Below are 17661 nucleotides of genomic sequence, written 5' to 3'. Positions count from 1 at the left end.
ATTACAAGCCACATGGAGTGATAAGTTACAACACACAATTAAACATATTTTGCAAACTACAGAAAACAAGAAGGCAACCATTTCAATCGCACTTACAGGTTGTGATACAGAGGAAGAAGAAACTGGTCCATATTATGAACTATGTACTGCAAAGTTCCTGTCAAAGTCTGACAGTCCTATGCATTAGTAGTCTTTGCTGATCCTTCCTTTAATAGCAAATGGCCAGCAAATCCCTTGTTGCAGTGTAGGTTATTGTCTCAATCATCAGAAATATGACAAGAACAAACATGGTTGGCTAATACTGTGGTATTGTTGTGAAAATGAACTTCAACTGTTTATTCCCCACAGCCGAATCTCCATCTCTCAGTGATCATAATCTTCAAGTCATGATCAATGCCATTATCACCTTGTCTGCTATTGTCTGAAAGGAAGCGTCTTTTACCAGATTCAGCACATCATATTTGGCAGCAGTTAAAGCAATCACGTGCTTCATATCACCTGTGTCTCATCGTGCGCCTAATCATCCTCTCATTTGGTATTCACCTGCTTTCTTTTGCTCGCGCAAACAGTTATCAATCGTACTGCTTCTCCATTCTAAGATCACATTTGTACAGTCTTAAACTAAAATTCGTATTCTTAGTGACAAGCCAGTGTAGCAGTTTTACTCTGGTTGTGTGTTTTTCAATAAGACGACAGTGACGTTGGAGGTCTCAGGTTTGAATTATTCTGCAAAAACACAAGAGCACAATTAATTTGCTGAAAAACGTGTCTCTCTCTTTTCTCACTCAGGCTCGCGTTAGCAGAGCAAGAGAGCATACATCTACTTGTATAATCACAGATTTCAAACATCACTTAACAAAACATAGTAAACATACCTGCAAAAACACAGAGCACAATTAATATGCTGAAAACGTGTCTCTCTCTTTTCCCACTCTGCCAATTAGAAAGGAAAGTCAGTTTAAGCACTCCAAATGTGATTATTAACATTCATTTTCGATACATCATAGCTTTATATCACATTCATATATGCACTGTCACATGATTTAACACAGTGAACTCATTCAATACGCTTGAAAATCCTTACCAGGCTCGCGTTAGCAGAGCGAAAGGGCATACATCTAACTCCGCCAACGGCAGATTCAATACTGAAGATGGATGGCGCAGCGCTGCCTGGCGTCTAGATTAGATATGCGGCCGGCCGGAAGTGCGATATGTACAATAATAAAGCAGCATTTTTTGACACTGTATAACCATAATTAATATTTTTACAGTACTGTGACGGTTGGGTTTAGGGTTGGGGTGGGAGTAGGTGGTAAAAATACAATTGATTGGGTAATTTAATATATAACATAAATAATACTCGCTACAACTACTATTTTTATGTTACTGTGACGGTTGGGTTTAGGGTTGGGGTGGGAGTAGACCTTTAATAAAATACAATAAATGTGAAATTTAATAAATAATATAAATAATTCTCATTACTTTCGGCCACAAACAGCAGCGCCCAGCAACAGCCCCGGATTCCGCCATTTTCCGACAAAGCGGTCGGCTGTCCATTGGATCTTATTGCTGTCGCGGTGGCAAGCAGCTGCTTTGTTTTTTATTTATTTATTTAAAAAGCACATTAAAGCTGAGATACAACCTGAAAGACAACAATACAACACTTACTATGACAATCATCAGCACTTTTAATAGTTTATTTTACAGACTTATACTGTTGCTCTATTGGAATTTTCATTCCAAAATGGCCGCCGCGCCATCTAGTGGCTGTTTCACAAATTGCAAGTGAGTGTCGTCTCTTGTGCTGCGTCCCAATTCGCATACTATCTGCCCTTAATAGTATTTGAAAGTAGAATTAGTATCTCCCAAATCGTAGTATGTTGAAAAGAGTATGCCAAAGGTTCCCGTATGGTTTACTATTTCCGGTAAAAACTCGAAGTGTAGAAGCGTCCATACTCTAACCGCTGATATTGCCCACAATACATTGCGTGTAGGACGTGAATTCGATTTAGAACCACAAACTCGGGTGAAAAGTGTAAACAAACTACAAATATGATGGACGCGCGAGACCAATCGTCAAGTAGAGAGGCTTCAGTAAAGATGTTTGTATGACTGTTAATTAATATCTAGCCCACTGGAACATATTTTAATCGCGTTTTCTGTGTTACATTTCATCTGCAACAACAATACTTATATAAAGATGTGTTTGGACATTAACGTCAGAATGCAGAATTATCCAAAGACCTGAGGAGATTTCGCTGCATAAAAAGCTGCGTCCCAAATCGCATACTTATGCACTATTCTACGCCATTTTGTAGTATAAATAGTGTAAGTAGTGCGTTTACACTGAAAACTCTAAAAATAATAAGTGCACTTTAATTACCCGGATGATGCACTTATTCAACCGGTAATATGAAGTGTGTAATGATGGACACTTATCGCACTCAACGACCGCAGGTTTGCTCAGGTAGCGGAAGGGGCGGAGCTATCGGGCGCACATGTTGGATAACTTTATTTATTTTGGATGGTGAAAGCAAAATTCTCCTACGAGAGTGATTATAGTGCCTCCCAATGATGAATGCGGTTATACTCATGGCAAGTATTGTTTGATAGTTTGGTCATTATTTTACTGATTTGGCAACCGCCAAACGTCATCAAGGAAACTTGAATTTCCGTTTAGTAAAAAAACATTATGGCTCGTTTCCACTGACTGGTACGGTACGGTTCAGGTCGGTATGGGTCACCTTTATCAGGCTTGCGTTTCCACTACCAAGGGTACCCTTTTGGTGGGCGTGGTGTATGACAGAAAGTTTCAGTCGACGTCATTTTCGTTTGAGGAAATGTCTACAATAAAGCTGTATGGGTCACTTACATATCATATGAGAAGCTCTTCTCACAAAACAGATGCTTTACACACATAAATACTTGTGCAGAAATGTTTATTACTAACTTTTCTATGAACATGAGTTGATTATAACTGATTATAAACATTGCGAAACAGCCTACTGTAACCTCTGTAATTATATTAAAAAAATAAATAAATGAACATAAATAAACACATACAGCCCCTTACAGTCTCCAATATGTTACCAACTACAGAAGAACTACACACAGCAGACATTTAGTCCGTATTTAGGTTCAAAAACAACACAAAATACAGCCTACATTCAGCGAAAACCTCTCATCTGTGTCTGTAATCTTCAGCAGCACATGTAGCCTCTGTTAGACAGTAATTCCATTAATCCCAGTTCAAATTAGTCCAAAAGGTGAAGATAATAAATTAGTTATACATGGCATTTTGTTCATGTTTGATGAAAAATAATGTGCTCATTTTTTTCGGCTTCTCCTTTGCTTTTTCGCTGTTCACTCTTGCGTTTGTCAGTTTCTGACAGGATCGGGTTTCAAAAGCACGTCAATAATCAAGTACAGGTTATTATCATCAGCTCAAGAAGTTTGTTATTTCAGATATAGACGCATGGCGAACTCAAAGAAGAAAGCGAAATGGCTTGCGCTTCAGACTGCCTCGTAAAAAACTACGAGGCACAGGGTAGGTTCTGCTCTACTCCACGGCTTTGTGGCTGTTCATCAAGACGACGACTAGGTTTGTTTGAGCCGGATCAACCATGGCTCGTTATTATGTGTATATATAATTCCGCTGTAATATCTCGGCTCGTTGGCTGTATTTTAAACATGATGGGTTTTTTGTTTTTGATTCTGGCTTGTTGCGTAAGCGAATGACGTATCTCTGTAAACCAATAGCGTTCAGCTGCGCGTCTAGCTCCGCCTTTTAGTACGCTTTCTCGTGTTTGGTACCCTTTCGAAAGGGTGCCGAAAAAGTGGTACGGTACGGTACGGTATACGGTTTGGTTTGGTACGCCTTTTAACAGTGGAAACGGCCATAAAAGCATACCAAACCGAACCGTACCATACCACTCAGTGGAAACGAGCCACTAGTGTTCCATTTGGGACGACACTACATATACTATGCTGTTGAGTGTATAAGTGCAAAGTGTATAGTGTGCCATTTGAGACGCAGCTCATGACTCGTGAATGGGAGATTAACCTGCTGCTGCTGCTTCTCCAATAAGGTAACGTAGGAAATTACCTATGACAGAAGTGTGGATAATGTGTGGAGGATTGACAGGGCTCGTAACTAAGCAACACAACGATCTGTTAACGAGGAAGTAGTATGTCCCAAAAACTTGCACACTCAAAAGTGTGTACTTTTCCTTCACAAAAATAAGTACATACTTTTATGGTGTAGTATAAGTATGCGAATAGGGAAGCAGCATAGGCCTTTTTCACACTTCCTGGTTCCGGTAAGCGAAATAGCGTATCACAACATCCGGTTCCAATGCAACGGAGTAAGATAGAATGGCAGAGTCGTCTCATCGCTGTTATTGCAGCGTTCCCGGCTGCTCCAGCTTAAAAAAAACGACATCCTTACCTCAATTTCCATGAAAAGACAAAGGACAGAGGAAATCATGGGTGAAATTAATTAGACAGAATGAATGTCCTTTGTTTCAAGTTATATGCCAGAGTACGCTCATGTGCAGTATGCACTTCAAAGCAGAGATTATGTTTTATCAAATATTGGTGGTCTTAGTTTTATTCTGATGTGAAATTATAATATAGACAAAATTCCAGTTAAGTTATTTGCCTTCCACAAACAAGTGCTCCTATCAAGGTCATTAATATATATGCACAATTTTTCCCCACATTGGAATAATAGACAACTAATACAAATGCAATTTTTTTACAAGAAAATTAATTTGGTTAGTCAGTTTTATAATAAAGATGGTATACTTTTCTGTATACAATGAATTCCTTTCTCATTACAATATCTCAAAACCCTGCAAGTTTTCAACTGTTAATGGTTCAATTTTTAGAGATTGTCTGATTGTCTGTCTGTGTGTGTGTGTGTGTGTGTGTGTGTGTGTGTGTGTGTGTGTGTGTGTGTGTGTGTGTGTGTGAGAGACTTTTTTTCTGTTAGTGGGCGGGGCCGCAGGTTTCAAATCTCCTGGGTTTGCGCACGCAACTACTTGTGTTTCGTAGCCGCGTCATCACGAAACACTGAATGACTCGTTATCAAGATGACTCATTTGAAGCACTATGAGTCAACTCTTTTATAGATGAATCAATAAGTTTTAAACACTGTACACTTACAGATTTAAGCCTTAGCTGGATATTTTACTTCACTTAGAGCTGTGTTACACACTACATGGAAGGGCATTTTCAAAAACCCATAATATGGGCTCTTTAAAAACTCCTTATATTCAGATGTGGGAGATGTAAAATGGCCCAAACCGGAGATGCAACACACTGAAATGTAAAAAAAAAAAAGAAGGAAAAAAAAGAAAACATTGGCTAACCACTGGTAGCCTATAGGCAGCAGTGCAACAGAAAAAAACAGGTTGAAGAGAAAACATTGCCTGAAAAAAGACTTAAGAATTGAGATGAAGTTTTATGTGGAAAAAAACCATCGAGAACCCTTTTTTCTCGAGTACCACAATTTTTTAAAGAATCTCGAAACATTATCCCCACTTAATAAGAATTATATTATCCTGATCATTTAAAAATCCATATAACCTTTCATGGTAAGAGATCGGGAAACCAGCATTAATTTCTCTTGTACAACCATTTAAGGATTTTCCATTTAAGATCTGGCAGTATGTTTTGAGTTTAGTTTAAGTCCAGACAGTCCCTGAAAGTTCAGTCTTAATCATTGTTAGTATGAGAATCACACCATGATTTCCTCACAATTTGCTGTTGTCTCAATTTAGCCTATAGTGGTTCATTAAGCTTTTAGAATCAGTCTTTATCCATTTCACGACTAGTCTCTATGAACCTGACAACTCGTATTTCTAAGGATTCTAGTTAGGCTCTCTGCCATTCTCACTAAAGATGAAAGAGCACCTGGTGGTTTAATTATTGGTTTAATGCTTAATTTTTTTTTTATTTTAATTCTTAAAACAATTTCTTTTATCCTATTATTTGCCCTGTTGTTTCAGTGAGCATTTCTTGTCCAGTTGTTACACCTTAATTTAGCAGTTTCTATAGTATTACATCCTTCATATAAGTAATAGATGTGAACTTTTCAGTGTGAGTTACATGAACTTTTGAGGCCATTTTACCTGTAAAATGAAATCTGCTTATTAACTGTATTAAATTAATGTATAGGGCATTTTTTACTTCCAGCCCTTGTTCAAAGTTATACATTCACAAATTGTATAGTAGTTATTAAAATAATGTCATTTGAAATTGGTAAAATGTGCCTGGAAAAACAAATATGAAAAGAATACGCTATAGTTATAGATTCTCTCCCCGTTTTTTTACATCGCTAATCGCTGATCTAAGCATCTAAACAGGAGTAATTATCATTCTAGCTGCATGTTATATTTACAGACAAAATGTAGCTTTGAAAAATTTGTACTGGGAGTAGGCTATATATTTGATTCATTTTTTTAGAAGCGAGGTGTACCGTGCTTTGTATGCTTTTCAGTTATTATTAACTTATAAGATTTCAGCTTTCTTATTTATCACAGTCGTTTGCCAAGGCAATTGTGTATTTTAGCTCTATCTTTTGTGCCCTGGACTTCTGAAAAAAAGACTTATCACCTGTAATTTACTTTTGCCTAAAAATTTGTTATAGGGCACTCGTGCGCAGATCATGGAGTAGTCGCTTTTTGTTTTGAGCTCTTCTCTTGTCATGCTATTGTGGAAATATATATTTATATAATCTAATTTCAAATGAACAATAATCTACATATAACTGAAAAGTTATATTCTTTGGTTTTTTTGATTATATAATTTCATTAACAGCCCAGCCACGAGAGACATTAACCTTTGTCTTTCTGACTACAGGCTAAGACAAAGTGATGCAAATGCTTTAAACGACTCTGCCTTTGTCTTTGGGTGACATTTTCAGGCTACAGAAACCCTTCTGTTGATTAACTTTTGTGGTCAGTAGCTGGGCCGGTTTCTAACACCTATAAGCCAATTTACCCTGCTGACTCCAAAACTGAATTTGCATGCTTTGTTTAGCCATCTCCCCTCCTCCTAAGAACGCATTATAGACAGAACAGCTTTGTCTCAAATCAGACTTGTGATAAAACTTGCAGACTGCAGACCTCCAATAGGCTCTGCAGACACATGGACTTCTTTAAGACGCTGTATGACTGCAGATTAACCAACACGTCTCAATAAAGAAGATTCTGCTTGTTTTAAGTCTCCTGGACTGGGTTCTCTTCTATCTTCACTCATAAATTTTTTTACAACACTATATTTGGAATGTTTTTGTGAGTAATGTACCGTTAAGCCCCTTCATAACAGATAGTGGCTTCTTTGTAAGGTATTTAATGCTAGGTATTCTGAGCTCACTGTGATAATGAAAATTAATGTTACTTTGTGGATTCTTTCATCAGCTGAAAATGACGTCTAGAAATGGTGCCTTTTGCCCAGTTCACAAAGTCTGAAAATCTCCTTGGGGCGTGATGCTCTCTTACAGGGTACCTCCTAGAATGAGGGGACTTTGACATGCTCTCAGCCTCTGCAATTTCCTTCTCATGATTTTCCATCTCCATTGCTGGGGGCTGTAACTCAGACATTTCAGTCCCAGAGAGTTGTGGTAAAGAGAAGGTGTAGGCCCAGTTTGGCTCCATGACGGTGTCACCCTATCTAACAGCTGATCAACTTGCCGACTGTGCACTTGCCCGTCATTGGTTCTCACTTTGTATGACAAGCAGTGTTGCCATATTGGGCGGTTTTGAATTGATTTTTTGCGGGTAAAAAAGGACATAGACAGGTAGTGAAAATTTGGGCGGTTTTGCAACCCGCACTGAGCATGATTCTCGCGACCGTCACAACCCATCTCTCCCACCCCAACGAAAGTTACAGATGAGTGGGCCATTTTGCATTTCGACGGTTTTTGGATAGCTTTTGGGCTGGAATCAATCAGCTACATCTGGCAACACTGATGGGGCCAAGGGGCCTGTGACATCAGTAATAACCCCCAGCTTCCCTTATTAGAACCCTTGGTGTAACTTCTTATGTACACCAAGTCATGTGGCCTAAACTCTCCAACAGTGCCACGGCCCCTTTTAGCATTCAGCTCCAGTTTGCGAAGCATATCTTCTCCATGGTCAGGGTGTAAGCGATCCAGCGCAGTGGTAAGTCGCCGATTCATGAGCAACTCAGCAGGACTTTTTCCAGTTGATAAATTTGGTGTGATATGTTGTGAGAGCAAGAAACGAGCCAGATGGGTTTGCCAGTCACCCTTGGTGATGCGAGAAAGGGTCTCCTTGGTTGTTTGCACCATACGTTCAGCTTGGCCATTCAAACTTGGATGATAAGGTGCTGTAGTGACGTGACGAATGCCATTGCGGTTCGCAAACTCTTTGAACTCTGAGGATGTGAAGGCAGTGCCATTGTCTGAAACAATTACATCGGGCAATCCATGTGTTGCAAAAAGCAGCCTCAATGTGTTGATAACTGCTGACGATTACATAGAACTAATCAGGGATACCTCCAGCCATTTGCTGTGGTCATCCACCACTATGAGGAATACTTTGCCTTGAAAAGGACCCATAAAATCAGTATGCAGCCGTAACCATCTTTTCGTTGTCCACTCCCAAGGATGTACTTTTGCTTTAGTGGGTGCATGACGTGACATCTGACAGGTTCTGCATGCCTTGACAATTTCCTCTATTTCTCCATCCATGCCTGGCCACCACACATAGCTCTTCGCAAGTCCCTTCATGTGTACAATGACCGGGTGTGCATCATGTAGCATTGCCAATACCTCCCTTCATGCTGAGCTGGGAACCACCACGTGACTTCCCCAAAGCACACAGTTATTTTGCGAGGAGAGCTCATGGCAGTGCGAGATGATGCATGGCATCCACTTTTTCACATGTTGGTTAATTGCTATCTTTATCCACATGAAATCCTAAGAATTCCACTTGGTTTTTTAGTCACAAACCCGCTTCTGCGAAACACTTTAATACAGCCCTTAGCTGAGCATTATGTTCCTCCTTAGTCCTGCCTGAAATAGGGATGTCGTCCAGGTACGGTTGAACACTTGGGATGCCTGCGAGCAAGGTATCCATAAATCTTTGAAAAAAAGAAACAGCTGTTGACACTCCAAACTGTAAAGCCCGTGGTGAATGTTAATAGTCAGTAAGTCGACTGCTTCATCATCCAATGGGAGCTGTTAATAAGCTTGTTTCAAATCAAGTTTTGTAAAAATTATTCCTCCTGCCAGTTTTGAGAACAGTTCAGATGCTGTGGAAATAGGGTACACATCAGGCTTTACAGTTGTGTTGACAGTACAGCTATAATCTCCACAAATCCTCAGAACCCCATCTTTTGCTACAGCCACTATGTGTGTGGCTCACTTAGCATGTCGCAAAGGTTCAAAAATCCCTTAAGCCACCAATTTATCCAGCTCTTCATCAAGCTGTGGCCGTAAAGCAAAAGGAACTGGATGGGCTTTGAAAAAACGTGGCATCACCGTGGCATCAATATCAATTGAGATAGGGGGCATTCTGCACACCACAATGTCCTGATACCTCCGCATATTCAGTCAGAATTTATTCCATTGTCTCAAGCTGCACTCTATGCACCCCTTCAACTGACATCCCAAGGGCCTCAAACCAGTCTCATCCCAGCAGACTAGTGCCTTGGCCTCGAATAACGAACAAAGGCAGTGTGTTTTGTGTCCCTTTGTACAGCACTTCCACAAATATCCTCCCTTTTACTTCGAAAGATGCTTGTGACCACTGATTTAACACTTCGCTGTCTGCATGCATTTCAGGAGCCTGAGAGGGCCACAGTGAGTAATAAGTATGCTCACTAATCAAGGAGCATGCTGCTCCTGAATCTACTTCTATTGTGTGTGCTTGTTTTTTTAGTATCACAGTGGCCAAATATGGTTTATGCCTTACTTTTTGTGATTTGGCAGTTGCACTGAAAACAGGGTACTCATTTTGCTGGTCATGAGTTACAGTGTGTGTAGGTCGTTCTTCTGTGATACCGGCTGCCGCGTTGTTGTTATCATGCCTTGTCTTGGTCAAACACACTCGAGCAATGTGTCCTCTTTTACTACAATAATGGCATACAGCAAGGGAAAATTTACAGGTTTGTGGAAAAGGCTGGCCGCCACACCTGTAGCATGGTTTGTCATGGTTTTGGTTTTTACTTGTAGTTGTCAGTTTGTGTGCTGTTGCATGTGTGCGTGTTGCATAAAGAACATCATCTTGAGGCAGTGATTCATGTTGTTGCTTAAGAAGTAGGCGAGCATTTAACAATGCAGTTTCTGCAGCTAATGCCCTTTCTTCTGCCTCTTTATATGTGAGAGTAGGTTCCGGCAGTAGGCATCGTTGCAGCGCTTCATCCAAAACCCTGCATACAGTTCTATCATGCAGCATAGCATCTAACTGATCCCCAAAAGAGCAATAGATAGAGTGACGTGGAAGTAGTTAGAAATGCTTTGATTAGGCTTCTGCTTACAGGAATGAAAGTGAAACCTCTGGACGATCTCTGACTGCGCTGGGCTGTAATAACGATTTAATGCGGCCACAATGTTTGCATAAGTCACTGTAGAGGGATGCGTTGGGGTGAAAACAGAACGTAGTGTGGAATATATCTTTGCGCCACACACACTAAGCAGCACAGAGCATTTCTTTGTGTAGTCCTCCATATCATTTGCATGAAAAAAACATTCGTCTTTCTATACTCTTCAAAAGAATTGCTTGAGCATTCAAACGCATCAAACTCTTCAATACGGCCGAGCATCGACATGGCTTCAGCATTTACTTTCTGAGCTGCGCTTTAACTTATCTGCACACAATCTGTCCGAATCCGCTCGTCGCCAGGGTGAGATAATAAATCTCTCTGGGCCAAATTGAATGACCTGGAAAGATGTTCCCGTAGACTGAACCTCAAATTCGTCGGAATAAAGGTGAAGAGTGGGGACGCCACTCTGTGTTTATTTCAGACTTGATTACGGGGCTCTTCGGTAGAGACAACTGTCCAAAACCTGTGAAAATTGATCGAGCACACCAGGCTTTACCACCCAAGCCATCTGAAGGACTATGGAGTCAATCTAGGGCCATATACAGTATACTTGTTTTGCAAGTTTTACAAGCAAAAAATAAATGCAAATATCCAAAACTAGCAAAGCAAAAATGTATTTTTGAGAAACAAAAATTAATTTAGCAAACAAAAATAAAGATATGCAAATGGAAAATTAAGTTTTGAGAAATAAAAATGAAATTTGCAAACAAAAAAAGAACTGCAAATAAAAATTTAGCAGCGCACTCTTTAATTTAGTTGCAATTAAAAAAAAAAAATATATATATATATATATATATATATATATATATATATATATATATATATATATATATATATATATATATATATATATATATATTTGCAAAACATTTTTATTGCATTGCCTTTACAAAACCTGTCCAGTCAGTTGCAATGCTCATTTTGATTTGCTTTTTAGTCGACCATGAGTTTGCAATGCTGTTTTTTTTCCCAGTACTCGTGTGAGATTAAACTGTTTGCTGGGGGATCGCACATGTTCAAAAGCTTATACTCCTCTACATGCAATTAGTACTATAGCTAATGTATAAAATGCGTGTGATGAACAGTATAACGAAATGATAATAAAACATATTGTTGTTTTACGTTATTATACAAAAAGTCAATCGGTTTCGGGTGGGATCTTACTCCTACAATTCACTTAAGAGAGCCGATTCCTAGAACCAAGTGACTCGACTCGCAAACAACACTTACTCCCCCTTCACCACACAACGTGGAACGCCCGCATTTGAGTCCAAACTTGTCGAAGTCTCATCCAAACGGATTTATCGGTAAGTGTTGAAATGTCCAATTTTGTCAATTAAGTGATTGTTATATGGATATGTTTCTGTAAATTGCCTGCAATTCACCAAATAATTTTAGTTGTGGGTTCTTATGTAACGTTGTTCATTAACAGGTTTAAGCGTGACATTTTGTAAATTAAATGAACATGTTTTTGTAAAGTTAATGCTAATTTTGAGGTATTAGAGACTGAGTTTTTAAAAAGGTAATTTTCTGTTAACTTATTGTTAACTATGTTCTATTTCAGCGCAGCATTGAAGTAAAGTGACCACAGACGTAGTGAGCACCGAGAAATAAAGTAAGATACACTGTTAAAAAAAAGTCGGAATAAAAACATTTACGGAAAAATACCGGCAGCTGTGGTTGCCAGGATTTTTCCATAAAAATACGGAAGTTTTATAGAGCTGTTTAAATTTACGGAAAATAACTGTATTTCATGAACTGATACAATGTTTAGTTCACAAAAACGTAGCTTAGTACACGAAAAACGTAAAGCCATTAAATACATTAATGTGTTCATGTGTGATTTCAATTAGCAAACAGATTTATACTGCATAAATCTATAATTATACTAATTATAGAGATATATTAGTAACTACACAGTTACATTTAAACAAAAAAAATGCAGCATAACATCAAATACTCCCAATTCATCTTGGACTTGCACACAGTTTACAGAATGTTTCGCTTAAAAATACATTCCATAGTCTGTATTTTTCATCAAACACATTTAACCCCTCAAATCCCAGATCAAAATCCTCACTAGTGTCCTCACTACAGAGGGTTGAACACTCAGGCAGTGATGAAGTTAATGAGATAATTAAGTGTCTAAATAAAGGATTGAAAATTATTGATGAACAACTGTTAAAAAGTAGAATCACTGAAGGAAAATAAAACAAATCACAATAAAAATGTTATTTCTCAAGATCTCAGCAGAGATCATTAAACAACTCCACAAACATCAGGAGCTTCACTTATTATTGACCTTTGACTTTATTTCTGTCATGTGAACAAAAGCTAATAATAAAATTGTGGTTGTTTATTTGAAGTCACCATGATGGAGGACATAGTCTGCTTTAGTTGGGTTCTTCAGCTTTTTGTTTTAATGTTAGTTTTTATTTTGGCTGCCATAATTAATTGTGTTAATTGCACTATTTCTATGGCATCAAAAGCCAAAAGAATATTTAAGAACAAGTTTGCTGAGATTAACTATGATATCAAAGCCACCCTCACCTGTTTGTGTACTCAAGATCTTGGTAACTCGGTGTGAAAAATTAGTAGATAAATGAAACCACTGGAGCTTCAGCAATCAATGACTGTTTAATAGATTAAAATACACCATTCATAATGAGAATGTTTGAACTAGGATGTAAAAACACACAGACATCAACTATTAGTCTTTGAATCTCAATAATGGTGACAAAAAAATAATAAATTAAATAAAAAACAACAAACCAGAACAACAGAAAACACTCTACTTAAATATTACACCCCAAAAACAAAATAAAATAAAGGCAAAGAAAGAAAGTTTAAAAACACAAAGCTACATAATTTATTCATGCTGCAATGCATGCTGGGAGTTTTGCACTATGCTGGTGCCCAGCATGCTTTCCAGCATGAATGAATTATGCAGCTTTTTTTCTCTTTAGCAACCATGGATGCGTTTATATCCTGATTCTTGATGTCTGTGTGTCTTAAATGTGCTGCTGGAGCTCTCAAGGTTATGTGCATAATACTCTAATTATTAATTTTGTATTATTTCCTTCCTAATTGTTTGTTGACCCTCCGTTTAAAGCTCCCCCCATTAATATGAATATATTTGCAATTCCTTTTTATGAATGAACTTATAAAATACCAGAAATTATATCTGTAACAATTAATTACATACAGTATAGTTTCTCATAACTTTTCTTGCTTTAACTGATGAGTTTTAGAAACTGTTATAACAACCAGAGAAACATTAAAGGGCACCTATGGTGAAAAATCTGGGGAAGCTGTTTGGACAGACATGTTTGTAGGTATATAGTATAGACCGTCATATTGCGGTGATATAAACACACCCAGTCTTTTTTTTTTCAATTTAACAACATAAAAACGGTGGACCAATTGGAGTGGTTTTCAGATCGACGTAAACTTGATGTAGGAGTGCGGTTCTCCCGCCCACCAATGATGATTGACAGGCGCGCGTCACCATATCCTCAGTTTGTTGTTTCACGTCTGCCATTTTCAGCGTGTGAGTCAAAGTGATGTCACTAAAGGAACACCCTTGCTCTATTTTTAGATGTAAGGCTCATTAGGCTCAACACAAGATCAACATTCACCACATGATCGCTTAACGTTAGGTAGGTCTGCAAACGTGTACTTTTCATTGCGTCTACTTTAAACTTCAGCTGTTTGCATTTCTCACGGTCACAGAAGCTCACAGAAGCTTAACTAGGCCTCACATGCGCGTCTCTCCATTGGAAATAAAATAACAAACTGGCCTGCAGGTCGCACACCAGAAGCGCCGCTCTGCGTGGCGAGACGGTCAGCGTCGTGCCATGCAGCACCATGCATTTTAGAATTTTAAACATAGGTTTCTATCAGGGTACACACAGCGGTGCTTCAAGTTGGCGGCTGTCCACGGCGCCCAGCCAGCATTTGGGACACTTCATGATTCTGCCACGCCAGAGAGTGCCATCTGAATAGTTTTATTTTAAATAACATGCGAATGTGCTTTTCTGGTGTGCCGTGTCGCAGCTCTGAGCGGCGCATCCGGTGCCACAGTCAAAGTTAATTCAGTGTGTGGGGTTATTAGTCTCTGTGTACAAGCTCGGCACTTTAAACTATACAAAGTTGGCTGTAAACTATACAAAGACACAAATGATTTTGTACTCTCTGCTTGGTCTGTGTCCAAGTCGTACATGTTCGGCTGAATGCTGGTCCTCTCACTCATGTTACTCCTTTCTGTCTTCCTGTCTGTTGCCAAACACAGTGCGGGGGATCTCTTGGCTCCATCCCCTTGTTACGTTGGGCGGGAAGTTGAAACTAATTTTCATATGAAGCAACACACCCCTAAAACAGCGAGCTGAGTACACGCCCCCAAAATAACACTTTTTAACACATTATAATTAAAAAAGTGTGTTTTGAACTGAACCTAAACTGGCACACTCAGAAGAACCATAATATTAATATTGAAGGGCACCTATGGTGAAAAATCTACTTTTCAAGCTGTTTGGACAGAAATGTGTGTAAGTATAGTGTATAAATATATCATATTGGGGTGAAATAAACACACCCAGTCCTTTTTTTTCAAATGTAACAACATAAAAACGGTGGACCAATTGGAGCGGTTTTCAGATCAACCGCAACTTTACGTAGGAGTGCGGTCCCCCCCGCCCACCAATATTGATTGACAGCTGTGCGCATTAACATGTCCGGTAGTCACGTGTATAATCATATCAACAAGAGAGGACGAGCGCAAAGCAGCCGGGAATAAAAGGTCTGTTCAGTTCGCTAGGATCATCAATCATCATCAAACGTGATCAAGAGTGAGTTTTACAAGTTTAACATGTTTTAAAACAGAGCATGTGTGTAATGAATTACAGCGATTCACTTCATCAGCACAGCCGCGTGTCAGAACAATTATAAAGGAAGATGCTTCAATCGTGGTTTGTGGACGTTAAATCGGGTTTATTTTGTACATTAACATAACAGATATCCATACAGCAGTGGATATTACCAGTATCATGTCACATATGCGTGCAAAACGAGTGCAAAGCTTAACGCACTCTCTCTCTCTCTCTCTCTCTCTCTCTGTGTGTGTGTGTCTGCTGCGCTGTGTGTGTGTTTGTGTGTGTGTGTGTGTGTGTGTGTGTGTGTGTATGTGTCTGCGCTATGTGTTTGTGTCCTCGCTGAGTGTGTGCCTGAACTTTGTAATGACATTGTGTGTGACTCATTGTTGCAACGCCACAAAAATGCATCAAATACTGATTGTTAAAGTTCTTACTGTAGTATTTCTCACACACGTTACGTGAGATCTGCTTCCTGAGGCAGCCGAGGGCAGCGATTGCTGACAGGCACGTGGGAACAGTGGGCGGGGAGGACTAGCCTTAAAGGGCCAGTACAAAAAAACAGCCAAAACATTTTCCAGCTATAATATAGACACTTCAGACAGCTATAATAAATAATCTGATGCATGTTTTGAGCTGAAACTTTACAGACACATTCTGGGGACACAAAAGACTTATATTAAATATGAAAAAAGGGGTAACCTATGTGCCCTTTAAATCATAAAAAAGGGGTAAACTATGTGCCCTTTAAGATAAATAAAAGTTCAAGAGCTCAACTAAAGTAGCCTCTGATCTCCATAATGATGAGGTCAAATGAAAAATTATATTTTCAATAAAAAAAAACTGTTAATTATCAAATATTCTTGCAGATATGACAGAAATGTCAAAAGAAAAGTCAAACTGTAATCAGTGAAGCTGGTAATGCTGTTATTTATTTGAGTTGTTTAATACTTAGTTTTAATTCAGTTGGTTTGGTGTGAGGCTGTGTCTGTAGTTTTATTTCTTTCTTCAATGTCTTATTCCTTCAGTGATTGTGCTTGTTCACAGCAGGTGTTCATCAGTATCTGAATTCACTCATTTGTGGTCATTCACTCTGTCTATTGAACTAAACTAATTGACTAATTTAGGGACTAGTGAATGAGGGTGTGTGGTGAGATTTCAAACACTCTGATTAGTTTCTCGAAAACAAAGGTTAGATCTGTTAGAGTTATTTTCTGTATTTTGTACAGAAATGAGCCGTTAATCATTTAACAGATTTTCACTGTAGATTTTACAGACTTTTACTGTTAAAATCATGGACATTTTTTTACAGTGTAAGCTCTGGCCTTCACTTTATAATGACCATCATTATCAAACCAAAACAAAAATGATATTGTCTAACATTCACTAATTAGAACTTATTGTATAGTGTCAAAGGGGCAGAGGAGACGCATTAACCAGCAAGTGTGTATCAGGAAAATGACTGACTATGAATAAATGTTTGCAAGCAGGATATACACGTTACAATAAGTATTTAAGCTGCAACCTACTGCTAAATCACAGTAACCATATTGCCATTAATTTTAACTTCATAGTAAAATATAGTCAATTCTACAAGACAATACTGTGAAATCACAGTAATGGGCTTTACTGTCTAACGTTAGCTTAAAGTCACATATGGCTGTAATTTCACAGAATTTAGTGTAAAACAAATCACAGTGGCTTACTGTGAAAGTTAATGCAATTTTTAGTCAGTCATTTAATGTGAAGGTAGGGATAAATATTTTACAGTGTCAAAAAAACTAATTTGTAAAAAAAAAATTCTGTCGTTCCATTTTTTTAAGCTGAGTGCTGAATTTGAAAGCAAAGTCACTGTGCAGCGTGGATCTTTACAGCTGTTGAAGAGCTCTTGGATTAAGACAGAGAACTGAGACTACAGGTAGAGATTATGACGTATCATTTTGGACTATATCATAACATGGTAACAGACTGTTAACAGATTTTCTCTTTTATAAATTTTTTTCGTACTGTTGCTCAATGGCGTTGGACAATGAAGAACCGACAGGAACTTAACGGCTTCTGATGGCAGTAACGTTGACCAGAACAGGTGCCTTCTACAAGTGACTGCCTAAAGACACTAGCATCATCATCATCGACAGTGTTAAAGTTCTTACAGACCTTATCTTGTGTCCCTGGGTTTGATCTAAGAATTTTAACTGTGACAAAGATTGGTGTTTTT

At 38.6% G+C, this 17661-nt stretch overlaps 1 pseudogene; it reads right to left on the bottom strand.

The window, feature by feature from the left end:
* Positions 1 to 7957: 7957 nt before the first annotated feature.
* LOC130234749 (uncharacterized protein K02A2.6-like) lies at positions 7958 to 8899 on the bottom strand (annotated as a pseudogene).
* Positions 8900 to 17661: the final 8762 nt, after the last annotated feature.

This window comes from Danio aesculapii, chromosome 2 (assembly GCF_903798145.1).
Source record: "Danio aesculapii chromosome 2, fDanAes4.1, whole genome shotgun sequence".
NCBI classification, from domain to species: Eukaryota; Metazoa; Chordata; class Actinopteri; order Cypriniformes; family Danionidae; genus Danio; species Danio aesculapii.
The sequence above is the reverse complement of the archived record's forward strand: the minus strand, read 5'-3'. Positions and strand labels throughout refer to the sequence as shown.